The sequence below is a fragment of the Marmota marmota genome, unplaced genomic scaffold (assembly GCF_001458135.2).
Source record: "Marmota marmota marmota unplaced genomic scaffold, marMar, whole genome shotgun sequence".
Taxonomy (NCBI): domain Eukaryota; kingdom Metazoa; phylum Chordata; class Mammalia; order Rodentia; family Sciuridae; genus Marmota; species Marmota marmota.
In genome coordinates, this window is record NW_025999895.1 from 3,280,286 (window position 1) to 3,294,338 (window position 14,053).

A 14,053-nucleotide genomic window follows, 5' to 3' on the forward strand; every position below is an offset into this window, starting at 1 on the left:
CTAATTAGGTGGAGGGCCGTTGTAGGTGCCACTCCAGCAGTCTGGAGCAGAACATGTGTTACGGTTTGGGTGGGAATTGTCCCCCAAAAGCTCATATGGTGGAAACGTAGCAATGTTCAGAGGTGAAATGATTCGACTCTGGGTCCCATAACCTAATGGGTGGGCCACTCCATTTATGAGTTAATCATTTGAATGGATCACTGGGTGGTAACTGGGGGTGGTGTGACCACTGGGGACATGCCTTGCGTACTCTGTTTTCCGGGCCTCTTGCTCAGCTCTCTGCTTCCCCAGGGCCATGAGCCACGTAGCCCCCCTCTGCTGTGTCCTCGGCAGTAATATCCTGCCTCACCTCGGGCCGAGAGCAACGTGGCCGGCCAACCAGGGACGGAACCTCTGGAGCCGTAAGCCCCAAGTCAACACCCCCTCTAAGTTTTGTGGCCAGGTATTTTGGTCACAGGGACACGAAGCTGCCAAACACAGAACATGGTGGCTCAGTCCAACAGGCCAGGGGTCTGGATGGGACAACTGAGGCAGCCCAGGCAGATGCCAGCTCAATTCTTCCTGAGCGGGTGCTTGGACGGCTGCAGCCGTGGCCTGAGGACACTGGACTCCAGCTCCTTCACTCCTCCAGACAGAAAAGCCTCCTGCACTGGGGCCGCATCGCAGGCCCTTCTTGGGATCTCACTCCTTGGGCTGAGCAGCTACTGCGTCCTCCAGCTGTCCAGCCTGCAGACAGCCATGTGGGGCCATCCAGCCTCTGACCCTACCAGCCAGTGTGATGAGTCCCCTTCTTGCAACCACACACACACACATCCTGTGGTTCTGCCCCTCCAGAGAACGCTGACTGACACAGAGTTGTCAAAGCTGCCAGTTGACCATGTGTTGATTAGAATGTCCCCGCAAACCTTGACAACATCTACTTGGCCTTGTCTTTGGCCTTGGGGAAGGCACAACAGTGTAGACAAACACTTCTTAAATGACTGACATGTCAACGTGCAAAGTTGAGCAGGAATCGGGCCCAAAGTTCAGGGTGGTAAAAGGAGACAGAGGCAGTGTGAAGGCAGAGATGCTGAGCTTCGTCTTGTTTGGCAACCCATCAGGCATTTGTAGGTCCAAGTGAAGGGTCAGTGCTTTTAGCAAAAGCAGCCTCTGGGTCCCTGTTATAACAGTGTCAGGGGTGGGACCTTCAGGGGAGTTGAACACCATTATTGTGGAGAGAGGAGTGGGTTCACTCCAGCCAGCTCTCTTCCCACGTTTCCTAACCTGACTCTGCTTAGGGTCATGTGCCTGCTTGAGGACCTCGGGACCCCGTGGGTCCATCAAAGTTCACAGGAACTGGATACCAGATGCGTGTCCCAACCGAGGCAGGAAGAGGCATGGATGGGAAGTCACACTGGGCCAGGGGTCGCCGCTTCCTGGGTCCAGCCCCTCCCCATCCTTCACTATGTAGAATTTTATGGAATCTACTTATGTCCTCTGGGCTGTGGTCCTGGTACGTTTCAGTTGAAGCAAACCTGTACTCTCCTCTGACTGCACTTCAGGTCACGGTTTTGGTTGCCGTTTTCGTGGTCAATTCATGATAACGAGCATGATGTCAGGTCTCCTGTGTCCGTGTCCACTCAGACCCTCCATCCTCAGGAGCTGGGCTTGCTGTGGGGTGATGGTGTTGGGAGGTGGGGCCTCCGGGAAATCCTCAGGCCCTGAGGGCTCTGTCCTCTTGGACAGTGAGTGTTTCTGGCCTTCTACCATGGCTGGACAGGGTGCATCCTTTCTGTCCTTTCTGCCCCTTCCACATGAGCAGCCAGCATAAGCCCTCAACCGGAATTCCATCTTGGACTTCCGGCCTCCAGAACTGTCAGATATAATTTTTAAAATTTTGTTTTTCTATAAATTGCCTTTTCTAAGTTGTTTTGCTCAGAGCCCAGGGGACTAAGGCCTGGAGGGTCCCTTTTACCCAGGAGACTCTAATGAACATCTGTCAGTCCCATGGGGCAGGATTAGGGACTCTGTCTTGCAGGGTCACTGAAGGGCTCTTTCTCAAGGACACCCAAGGTCTCCTTCAATCAATGAATGCTGTTAATTCAGATATCAGCGGTAGCGGGTGGGGAATTAAAAACACACACAAACATTGAGAGAAAACTCTGGGATCAGGTGGGACACTGATCTCTGGTTGAGAACAGTGACCCAGAGCTGGCTGCACATGTTTACTATATAGATTTTGTCATCAAAAGGTTATCTGTAGGAAAATTTCTGCAAAGCAGGCAGGCTTGGAGGTGGCAGCACGGACTGGACTTATCTTGAACTGCTCAGAATCCCCCGTCCCTGGGCGCTCGTGTCTGCCTTTCAGGGTTGACTCATGATTCTGAGCCTTTGCACAGAGTTTCCATGGGTAGGTCGTCACTATAGCAACTGGGCAATCTTAACTTGGACTTTGCACAGGGGGTTCCCAGAGCAAACAGCCCACCCCAGCCATGGGGCCATGGAAAACCTTGATGGGCATCACCACTCCCATGATGGGGTCTGTCTGTGAAACTGGCCCAACATGATGTTCTCCAGGCAGGTGTCCGCTTCCCGCTCGCCAGCTCTGGATGTTCTTATTTATTTACGCAGGTCAGGCCACCCTAATTCTCTGCTCATCCCGAAGAACACTGGTGAAATATCATGGTACTAATTATGTCTGCCTGTCCACTGGCACCTGCCCTCTCCATTCTGTTACTCTGTCAACTTCAGGGACCCTGAAGTTGCATGGCTGTCCCTCCTCATGTCAACCCCAAACCACAGTGGACAACCACCCTGAGCATCTTAGATGCATTGATGTTCCTCTCACCAGGACGGTAAGGGGTGACCTAGGGACCTTCCTGGGGAACACCGTCAGGTGCTGACTTCCCTGACCCCACCGCCCTGAACCTGCTGGCTGGCCTCCATGCTGTGCCTCTGCCTACTTCACTGGAGGTCATCAGGCTGGGACGCTCACGGAGCCACCCCTGCTGTGCAGAGACAGCTCCAGCCTGCTCCGGGGCACCTCTGCCCAGCCTCCGGAGGTGAGGCAGCCCTCAGGTTCAGCCTGTGCCAGGCCCCACACCCCTCAGGCCTCGCCCCAGGGTGTTCTCCAGCTCTTGCTGCTACATCAAGCTGGTTTGCACCCTCTGGACGCCTGTGCCGTTCCCTCCAACAGCAGGTTGGTCAGGCCCCCCAAGAGCAGCCACACTTCAGTGACTCACCACAGGACTGGGGAGCCTCGGCCTGCAGTTTGACCCCCAGCTGAGGTCTGCCCTGGTGAGCAGGAGGACCCGCGGGAACACAGGCAAAGGCCAGGGTATCCAAGCGCACGCTCTGCTCTTCCGTCTCCTCTAGAAGGGCGTGCGTCACCCTCCTTTCTCCAGCAGCGAGAGGCTGGGCGACGTCTGAGAGATGAGGCTGAGAACACTGGATTCCCAGCCCAGCACGAGAAGCCGCTGCCTGGGCGCCCCACTCAGCAAGAGCCTGTCCGTGTGGCGGATCTTCCAGAGACATCCTCAGCCCACAGGGAGCCAAATGCCTCCCTGAATCTTACCACTGCAGCCTTAGGAGCGCTGTGGAAGGAAGAAGCCAGGTGGCCTCCGGCTTTCGCCCACGGGTGCTGGCTGCCCTGTGCTCTTATCCTTGCCTTGTGCTGGGTGGAGCTCAGGGCCTCGTGCATGCTCACAAACCACTACCACTGGGCCACGTCCCCTCAGGGCTTGCTGTGGTTGGGATAGGACTTCAGCGGGTCCCCCAAGGGTCAGGTGTTGGAGTGTGATCCCCAGGATGGCAATGTTGAGGGGCCTAGTGGGGAATCTGGGTTGTTGGGGGACCACCTCAGAAAGGGTTAATTTTGTTCTCTTGGGACCCCAGGTGTATTCTCAGAGTGAACTCTGTTGCCAGGAACAGCACCTGGCCCCTCCCTGCCTCCAGCTCCAGACTCCCCGTGTGCTTGTTGATGTTGCACAAGCCGGCCATGATGTCATCTGCCTTGATGCGACAGCTGGGGGTGGCCCTCACCGGAGCAGGTGCCATGTTTTTAGACTTCCGGTCCTCCAAAACTGACAGATAAATAAAACTCTTCTCTTTGTAAAGTATTCAGCCTCACGTATTTTGTTACAGGGCCCTCTCTGACTCTTAGTCTTAAAGACTAGGAAGAAGTTCAGGTCAGTAGGCATGATTTGGAGACACAGAACCTTTCAGAGGCTATTTAAACTAACCATCAAGTACGTGAGTCATAAATATGTATAGAATTTTGACCTCAAGGAAAAGGCTACATCAAAACATTGGGCAGGATGTACTCTGAAATGGTGAAGTACACTTGCTACATATTACGAGCTCCAAGACATCCTTGCTTTTGTGACTCAATTCCACCCTGTAAGAGGTGTTTGCACAAGATCAGTTACTATGTATCAGATTCAGCTGAGGGAGTATGGAGAGTGTGTCTCCCTGATTCTGGGGAGGAAAGGTAATGGTAGGCGGGATCTCCAAAACAAGCCAAGATGAGTCTGAAGTTTTGGGTCCAGACTTGCTTGAACACCTTAACCACCAAAACTATTTTGTGCCACATGTGACTCAAATCCAGCACAGCATCACCTCTCTAACTGGGACAAGCTATAGCTATCTGGCACACCGTCTGCAGACCTGCAAGATGTCCGGGGCACAGAAGTGCTAGAGTTGATTTCCCCATTATGTTTTTACACCTGCTGTCATGGGGGCATCCCCCATTTGTAACAGGATTTTGTGAGTATAGAGGAAGGCTACTGATTTTTGTATACTTATCCCTGAGCATTTCTGTGATAGTCTGATGGCTGTCTAGATAAGCAATCACAGAGCGCCACGAGATACGTCATCTCATCTTTTCCAACATCCCACCCCAGCGCAGGACAGAGAGCGAGGCTGGAGAGAATTCCTGGAGAGGGCAATGAGAGCCAGAGACCTGGCTGGGAATCTGCCCGCGAGGCTTCCTGTCGCACAGGCTGGGCTGCGTCAAGGTCTGGGAACTCGGATGCCGCGTCCTGTTGGGAGGGGCAGCCGAGCCCTGACGCGAGGGACCTGTTTCTTCACCCTGCTTGTCAAGTCCTGCTTCCCGCTGGGAAACCTGCTGTACATTGGCATCTCAGACACGGGGCCCTGAGCCCTTGGCAGGCACACTCCTGACCTCAATACCCAGACCTGCCTGTCCTGTTCCTCCCGCCTCCCCCCCACCGTACGTCCACTGCCGCTGCCCAAGGCCGGCTTTCTAGGTCCACAGGACACTGTGCCCTCTCCTTCCTGAGTCTGCTCTTGTCGCTGCCCTTCCACCACACGGCCCCGAGGGCGTCCTTCTCCTCCCTGCCCTGTGCGCCCCTCGTCTTCTGGAGGAAGCCCTCCAGTGGCCACCTCTCCCCCACCCACTTTGGCTTTCTGCCCTCTACTGTCATGTTAGCTTTTCACGTTTGCTTCCTGGAGAGTAAATGGATGAACCTGGCAGGGGGTCGGGATGGGACCCAGCTCAGCTGCATGGGGGCCGTGGCACTCTGCTGCGGGTGGCAGTCAGGATAGGCGAGGTCTGCCCCAGTAACAAACTAAACCAGACTTGAGCTCATCATGGTGTGCGCTTCCACGACTTTCTGGCCACAGAGGGATGTGGCGAATCACACCTGATTCCGAAGGCTTCCACCCAGAAGTGACGCACACACTGAATCACATTTCACTGACAAAATGAGTCACGTGACCACACCTGCCTGGGGGGTGTGGGGGTGTGATCTTCACAGATACCCAGGAAGGAGGAATGCAGTCTCTGTCAACAGCCCTTGTGACTGCCACCGGGGCCTCCCTCTCCTCACCCACAAAATGGAAAACGTAACATGCATCTTACAGGACCCGTGTAAGGATCGGGGTCACGACAGGGATTCCCCCTAATAGGAGCCTGGCAATCCCTGGTACGCTCTCTGCCCACCTCCCAAGAGGGCTCCATAACCCTCCAGCCGTCTCCGTTGGCTTCTCTTGGGGTAGGATGAGCCTTGGTCCCAGCCCCCGTCAAGTCCTGCTGCTCACACGCTGGTTCTTCCTTGGTGTGGAGTCCCCACCAACCAGTCCCCTGGTGTCTCCAGCCACCCTGAGAACCCTGCCTTTCAGGAAACCATGGGACACTGGTTCTTTCTCTAGGTGACCACACTGCAGCTCTGGTCTCAGACACACATGGAGGACAGGAAGAGTCGCACAGCTTTAGGGGAGTCATGGAGGTTCAGTTTTGGAGTCAGGGGCGCCAGCCACTGACCCGGGCTCAGCCAGTGGCTGTGTGACCTGTGGAGGGTGTTTGACCTCTCTAAGCACCTCCCTTCTCCTCCCTGCCCTGTGCGCCCCTCGTCTTCCGGGGGCCCTGACACCTGTCACAGAGACACGGCTGTAGCCCGGGACCTGGCTGGCGCAGCTCTGGCAAGCAAAGGCCGACTACAGAGTCTTGAGATACCCTGGTGGGCGCCATCGGGGTCTACCGCTTCCTTTTCCGCACATGAGCGATTCAGAACCAAGAGCCTGGGGCTCATCGGAGGAGGGCGCCCCGATACCCTCCACCATGATGACGGCAGGCTGTCCCGCAGGCCCTGGTTGACAGCCAGAGGCGCCCCCTCCTCCTGGCTTTGCAGACAGCTGTGTTCTGCTCTGCTGCTCCCCGCAATCCCCGCCTCACAAAGGAGTGCTCAGAGCCCTGGGGGAGGTGACCTCGAAGCTCGGGGTCCTAAGAGTGTCAGGCAAGACCAGGCCAGGAAAACCACGGGCAGGAATTAGGTTTCCAGATCTTACTGGAGGCTTCCCCAGACCCTTGACCCAAGCCTGACCCCGGGTGGGAAAGAACCGGCTCTTGTTGTAAAGGCCCCCGCTGTGTGGTTTGCCCTCCCCTGTCCTCTGGGTGGACCAACGCCTGTCTTCCTGCCCTGAAGGTGACTCCTCACTGAAACACAGACCAGGAGGCACCTCCAGGCTCAGGGACGCAATCCAGCACCCTCTGTGGGTCCTGCCTCCCGTCCCTCCCACCTGATCTCTGTCTGGAGTACTCCAGGGCCCAGGCATTTGGTTTCCTTTACCTTCACCTGGAAGCCCAGCCCCCTCCTAGGCATTGTGTGGTGATGGGCGGGCACCTCCCTGGACCTCCTTCCTCAGCTTTGGAGATTTCCTCTGCATTTCATGGTCTGTGCCAAGTGTCTATGCAGCTTAAAGCCGGCGGGTAGATAGCCTGGTCCTCTTAAAGCCGGGGGGTAGCCTGGTCCACGTCGACACTCCCTGTCTAGCTTGAATTCCCCGATGTTTTCAGTGATGCTGGAGGTGGAGCCCAGGGCCTTTGCCTGCTGGGCAAGCGCTGCACCCCTGAGCGCCACCCCAGCCCTGATCCACCTGATCTGGATGTTGGTGCAGCGATTACTTAAGACCCTCAAAAACCAATGAGGAGATGGGGTAAGGTCACGGCCCCAGACACCTTCCACCCAGGGCACCATGGAGGCCTACCTGGGAGTCCTGGGGAAGTTCGCGGGAGTCCTGGGCAGTGCCGTGGCTCTCTGAGACGTCTCTGGTCTGCTGTTCTGCAGGTCAAGGAAACCCTACTGGCCACTGGCAAGTTTCCCCAAGGCTTTTGGTGGGTAGACATTTCCCAGTGTTTCTTGGACGCCTTGACTTGAATGTGTCCCCAAAATTCATGTTGATGTGATAGTCTGAACAGGTGGGGACTTCCCGGGGTGATTACGTGGGGAGGGCAAGTCCTGGATGGGATTAGAATGCTTATAAAAGGGCCCGGGAGGGCGGGTTCACCCCTCCATCATTCCTGCCATGTGAGGATACAGCCTTTGTCCCTCCAGAAGACACAGCAACAAGGTGCCCTTCTGGAAGTAGAGGGCAGCCCCACCCAAACCACCCCCCCATCCTGCTGGCACCGTGACCTCAGCCTCTCCATCTTCTGGAACTGTGAGAAATACGTTTCCATGGCTTACAAATCACCTGATCTCACACACACACACACACACACACACACACACACGACCCTGGGCACAGACTGGCAGAGTGCCGGATGCCAAGGTTGAGTGGAATTTCTCCCCTGTGTGTTAGACAAACCCAGAGAGGCCCATGGACGGGGTCTCAGGTGTCCAAGCATCAGAGGGAGTACAGGGTGGCTTTTTACCTTGCCAGTCAAGGTAGGAAGGTGGCCGTAGGCCCACCCCAAGCCAGGGGCTGAGAGTCCTCAAAGCCCACTTGGTAATCCCAGAGGAGACAGGTCACCCAGGAATGCAGCTCACAGAACAAGACACGGGGCCTGGACAGCTGCTAGGTGGGGTGGAACCTGGCGTCTCACAGATTAAGCCACAGGATGCACGGGTGGGAGGAAATTGGGGTCACCCAGTCACTTTACTTCACAGAAAACTAAGGCAGAGAGAAGGGCACTGGGCGAGCCTCAGCTGGGACACTGTCCTGCTCTGGCAGCGTTGGGCTGGTGCCAGCATCTCCTGCCTCCTCTTGCCCATGTGTCCCCTGGTCTCTTCACCACTCAAGGGACAAGAGGGGGTTTGTCTTGAGAAGAAGGGAAAGGTCAGTGTTCCCTGTCTCCTTGCATCTGGGCATCTCTTTTCACTGAGCTGCTGAGTAGTGGCCTCAGGGCCCCTCGACCCAGGGTTCCAGCCCACGCACAGGTCCAGGTACCCCTGTGGACGTGGACCAGCCTGGCTGCCAGCTGTGGGACCCCCGCACAGGATGTGTCCTGGGAACAAAGGAAGACCAGGCTCAGCTGCCAGGGGTCAAGGAAACAGACACTTAGCCGCTGTGTCCACAGGGAGGTGTCCTGCCCACAGTGACATTTGGACAAAAAAAGTTCAAGTTCCTGATGGTTTTCTGAAATTCCAACCAGGCCAACCAGTGGCCCTCGGGCTGGTAAGCACCTGTTTTCCTACATCTTCAGAGGTCAACACCACCTGAAGCCACCTCTGGACTCGAGTACAAGGACCCTGTGTAGACTGATGGCAAAGACCTGGTGACATGACTGCAGGGCCTGGCTGGGCCAGGCAGAAGTCACAGACAGGCCATCAGGAGGGGCAGCTGGGAGTCCTGGGTGCTGGCCGATGGCCAGTGAAGGTTTCCCTGGGAAAGAAGACGTCCATCTGAGGTCAATGCCCTTGGCCAGTGGTGCAGAGGGGCCTGGTCCAGAAAGAGCAGGTACCATCCTGCTCTGTGGGAGGACAAGGCACCCCTGCCTACCTGGTCCGCTCCCCTCTGGGCCCTTCCTCCCTGGCCCCGCACAGCATCCTGCACCCAGGATTTTGCCTGACTTAGGAACGTGCTTTTCTGGTGATTTTGACTTTTATTTGTAGCCCTGGTATTCTCCAACCGTCTGCTGAAGAACCAGTTTAGTTTTGTCTTAATTTCCAACCCATTGTGGGACAGAGACCTGGAAAACACCATAAAGAACGGCCAGAAAATGACTGCCCTGAGAGGTCAGGGCAAAGTCACGTTCCTCTGAGTTGGACACTTGCCCTGGCGTTCCATCCTCAGCCACAGCCCACAGCAGCCAGTTCTCAGATGGTTGCCGGGGCGGGGAGCACAGGTGGCCGGCTGGGTGACTGACGGATTCAGGAGTGTTTCCTGCGCCCTACGTGACGGGATCTGTAGCAGCTCACGGGGCCGGCTGGTGACGGGGGACAGACAGTGCACATAATAAATAAGTTAATCAACAGTATGTAGAAGGCCAGGTGTGCCCTGAGCACTGAAGCCGATGACAGAGACCAGAGAGGTGAGGGGGGATTCTCGCCCGTGGGTGGGGACGGTGCAGTTTTAACGGAACCTGAGGACGAGGGCCATGAGGCTCTTCACCCTCCACGTGGTCGTCCCTGGGGGTGAACACATTTTCCCTTTAACAAGCCTTTCTTGACAATCAACAGACGTCACCCGGGTGGAGAGTGTGGACCAGCTAAAGGTTCCTGTAGGTAGAGGCAGGGCCTGGGAGGAAGTTCAGGAGAGAGGAGGAGACAGGGAGTGGGAAGAGACACAAAATAAGAGGAAAGACTAAAACACCAGGCGGGGAGCCGGGGGCAGGAGGTGGGCCAGCAGGCCCCCGAGGCCCGTGGCCTCACTGACTGGGAAACCCTGCATCTTGTGGCGGTTCTTCACAGCAGTACTGTGCTCGTGACCCTGACCCTGTGGACCACGTGTCCAACCCCGAAGGGAGGATCGACCCAGGGAAGAGGGTGCCCAGGAGGCTGGAATGGGGTGTGGAGGGGGACTACGGGTTGTGGAGGGGGACTTCGGGCTGTGGAGGGGACTATGGGTTGTAGAAAGGGACTTCGGGATGTGGAGGGGACTTTGGGCTGGGGAGGGGTCAGGGCTGCTCTTCAGCTTTCAGGGTAAGTTCCAAGAGGCCGTGTGTGTTCCGGCTCCCGGGGATGGAGACAGGCTTTAAGAACTGGGAAGACTTTGGCCAGGACCCTGGAGGTCAACTCCCTTGGGAGGGAGGCACTTTTGATCCCCATTCAAAGTGGTCACACAGGTGCCACAAGAGGGTGACTTCCCCGAGGCCCTAGAAATGGTGGTGGGCAGGCTGGGACCTCAGACCCTCCTGCACCTTCCCCTCTAATGTGGTCGTGAGGTCTCTTTCTGGACAGTGGCCATCAGCCAAGAGGGTCGCTTGCTCTAGGAGGTCCCTGACGTGGGAGAGGCAGACTGCTGTGTGTGGTCAGGCGAGACCCCGAGGAGGCAGCTCACAAACACAGAATAACAGAGGCCCTAGAGAGGGGGCCACTGGGAAGTCCAGTCAGTAGAGAGCAGATGGACAGAGTGGGGAGGGGACGTGTAACAAAGGCCTTTACTGGGTCCCTGAGCAGGCGTCTAGCAGCTGGGCTTACGCCAGCGGGCACAAGCTCTGGGGACATCCATTGGGACTGAGCAGTGGTCCCTGTATCCGCCAGCACGTGCTTGTGGGGTGCCAGGTCAGTGGCTGTGTTGTCCGTGTGTCCAGCTGTCCCACCTGGAAGTGGCCATGGCCAGGCTGCTGTGAAAGGCCGTCTGGTTGGCCACCTGGAGGAGCTGGCAACTGGAAAGAGGGTCCAGGGTGTCCAAGCCCTGTTCTGGTGAGAAAGCCAACTGCCCGCCAACCTGGGCTGAGGCAGCAGGCCGTGGTGAGAGCCCCGCATCTGGTGGTTTGGTGTCGCGGCTGTCACTAGGGCGCCGTTCGCCTCAGATGCACTGGGGAGGTGGCCCACGGGGCAGAACCAGTCCTGCTTCCATCCAGAGACCCCCGAAACCTGGGTCCTCAGAGGTGATTTCAGAACCCGGGAAGGCCCAGCCCAGGCCACTCAGAGAGAGGAGCCCCAAGCCAGGCTCCTCATGCCAGGGAGCGAGGCCAGAGCTTCAGGGCACCTCCCATCGATCTTCCCACGTAGCCACTGAGCCCAAACCAGTAGGGCAGGGACAAATGCACGAGTCCTTTTGATTGAATGAGAACAAATGATTCCCCAGACTGTAGATAAGCTCCCGTCCTGCCCGGGCCTCTGTTCCCGCTGCCTCCTCTTCTGTGGGAATGAATGAAGTCCACCAGGCAAGGGAGTCGGCGCCACCCCGTGCGTATGGAGGGTGCGGAGGCCGCAGGGCTGCAGGTGCGCCCTTCGGAGGCTGTGGAGGGCAGCTGGCGGCCCATGCGGTTGGGTAGGGGGCATGTCTGCTTTTTCTGCTAGTCCTGAGTTGGAGACAGGCCACCAGCTGTCACCGTCCATCCCTGGCCCTTGTGGCCTTGGTGCTGCAGAGGCTGTGGGTCCGTGCTGCTGCCATGGGCCATCGGGCTGTGGTCTCCATGTGCCAGTCTCCTGCTCTGAGGCCCCCGTGCGTCCCAGAGCTCTGTGCTCTGATGGACAGGTGATCCCCGGGAACCAGCAGGACCACAGCAGCCCTGGAAATGGATGCACAGCTCCAGCTGCCAGGAGGCTCCGTGCCTCAGGAGGAAATGGGGGGCCTCATCCTGGTCACTCCCTTAGTGACCGCAGACCAGACCCGCCCTATCCTCTCTGTGGAGACTACATGGATCCCTGGAGGCCTGATGCAGAGGCCCAGGGCTCTCGGCAGAGCCAGGGAGCTGGGAGAAGCTAGAGGGGAAGGAGGCCTGCTTGGGGCCTCATCCCTGGACTCCTCTGCCCAGATGCTCCAGATGGGTCTCCTGTGCTGTGCCCGGGTGAGACTGAGCTGGTCCACGGGGCTAACCGTCTGGCTTTATGAATGAACTCCTCCCTTCTCTGACCTGAACTTCTAAAGCTGAGGAGTAAGTACGCGGCACGCACCCCGTCTCCTGCCCTCCTCTATTCTCACCTCTATGGGAGCCCTGGGGTCCAGCACCACCTCTGGGCCTAGAGGGTCCCTGGCTACCACTTGCCGTGCGAGGGAGGTGGGGTGCCTTTCCTCTTGGCCTCAGAGCCCCTTCCATCAGGGCCAGGGCGAGGCAGGGTGTTGTTCTCCTTGGATGAAAAACTGGCATGGGGGAGGGTCTGAAGTGCCCATTCTGAATCCTCTTTGGCCCCTGGCTCTGACACGGCTCAGCGTGGGACCCTTGCTCATCCTCTCTTTATGTAAAATTTGGATATTTTCTTGTGATGAATCTTTTGCATGAACTCTATTTTCTTCAAAACTTGCATTAAAGCGTCACGATTTATCTTGGTTGATGAGCATGAATTTCAGCCCCGAGGCCAGGATCTCCGTGCCTCACCAAAGCCCCTTGCTGCTCCCATCCCTGATTGGGAAAGCAGCCCTACACATTTTTTAATGAATTTTTATGTTTCATTCATGGTTTCTGCTTATGTTTGTTAATTAATCAATAATTTGTTGCATAAGTACTTCTTGTTCCAGGCACTGGGCTGGGATTCTATGCCAGGCAGCCCCCCCCCCACCCCCGTGGGTTTTGTCCCATGAAGCTCACACGGCACGTTGGACAGGGTCACCCTGTGGCCCCTGTCCCAGCTCTCTCCATTCCCTTGTGTGGGGTGCAGCCAGGGGGCCTGCCGCAGCTCTGCTCTGCTGTTGGCAGGTCTGGGGTGCAGCCTGTGTGTTGGGGATGAGCGAGCCGCATGCCTCTGCCCTCTGGGACAGGCTTCGACGTCACTGGAGGAGGAAAAGTTTCTCCACCCCAGGGGTTTCCTCCGCCAAGGAAATGACCCTCCTAACCGGCCTACAAGACTCCTCACCAAGAAAGAGCAGAGGAAGCCGCGCTCCTGCCCTCTCTCGCCCAGACGCGTCCTGGCCCCTGGCACACATTCCAGCCTCCCCCGCCTAGGACCTCACAGGCAGCTGGCCCCGTGTGTTCAAGAAACAGGCACAAGAAGGCAGCCACAAACAGCCCAGCTGAAAAACCCAGTGTCCCCTGTCTTACAATCAGAGAAATCCTGTCTGACCGTGACTTCTTCCTGCCCTGCAGGAGGGCTACCCGCCATCCTCAGCCTGACTTCCTGGGGGCCTGGCGCTCTTCCTCGCGCAGAGCCAGGGTGTCTTGAGCACCAAGGCTGGTCCCCATGTTCAGATGACCTTAGATGGACCTGTGTCCCTCACCTGCTGCCCTTCTCACTACAGCTGCTCCACCCGGGGCAGGTTCCCTGGCAACTGGGTTACCTAAGGGGTCACCTGCACAGCCACAGCTCCTGGGGGACTCCCGGCAGCATGAGTGGCCAGAGGGGACAAGACCCTGCTGCACCTGCTCAGGTGCACTTTCAGAGCACCTAGAGGTCGGAGCCACAAACCAACCAGGCTCACAGGCCACAGGGACAGTCTAGCACCTGCTCGTCTAATGAATGTCATTCCGGGTGGCAGACTCTGGTCTGATACTTGCTCCTTGTATGGACTGGTTGTGAGGTCACGTCCACCTCTCCCAATCAGGCATCTCAGTGAACAGAACTCTCTAGTGGTGAGCAATGCGGTTTCATCAGAACTTTCTGAGCCTGCTGGGCGCAGTGGTGCAGGCCTGTAATCCCAACAATTCCGGAGGCTGAGGCAGGAGGATCACAAGTTCAAGGCCAGCCTTGGCAACATAGTGAGGCCCTGTCTAAAAAAAAAAAAAAAAAAC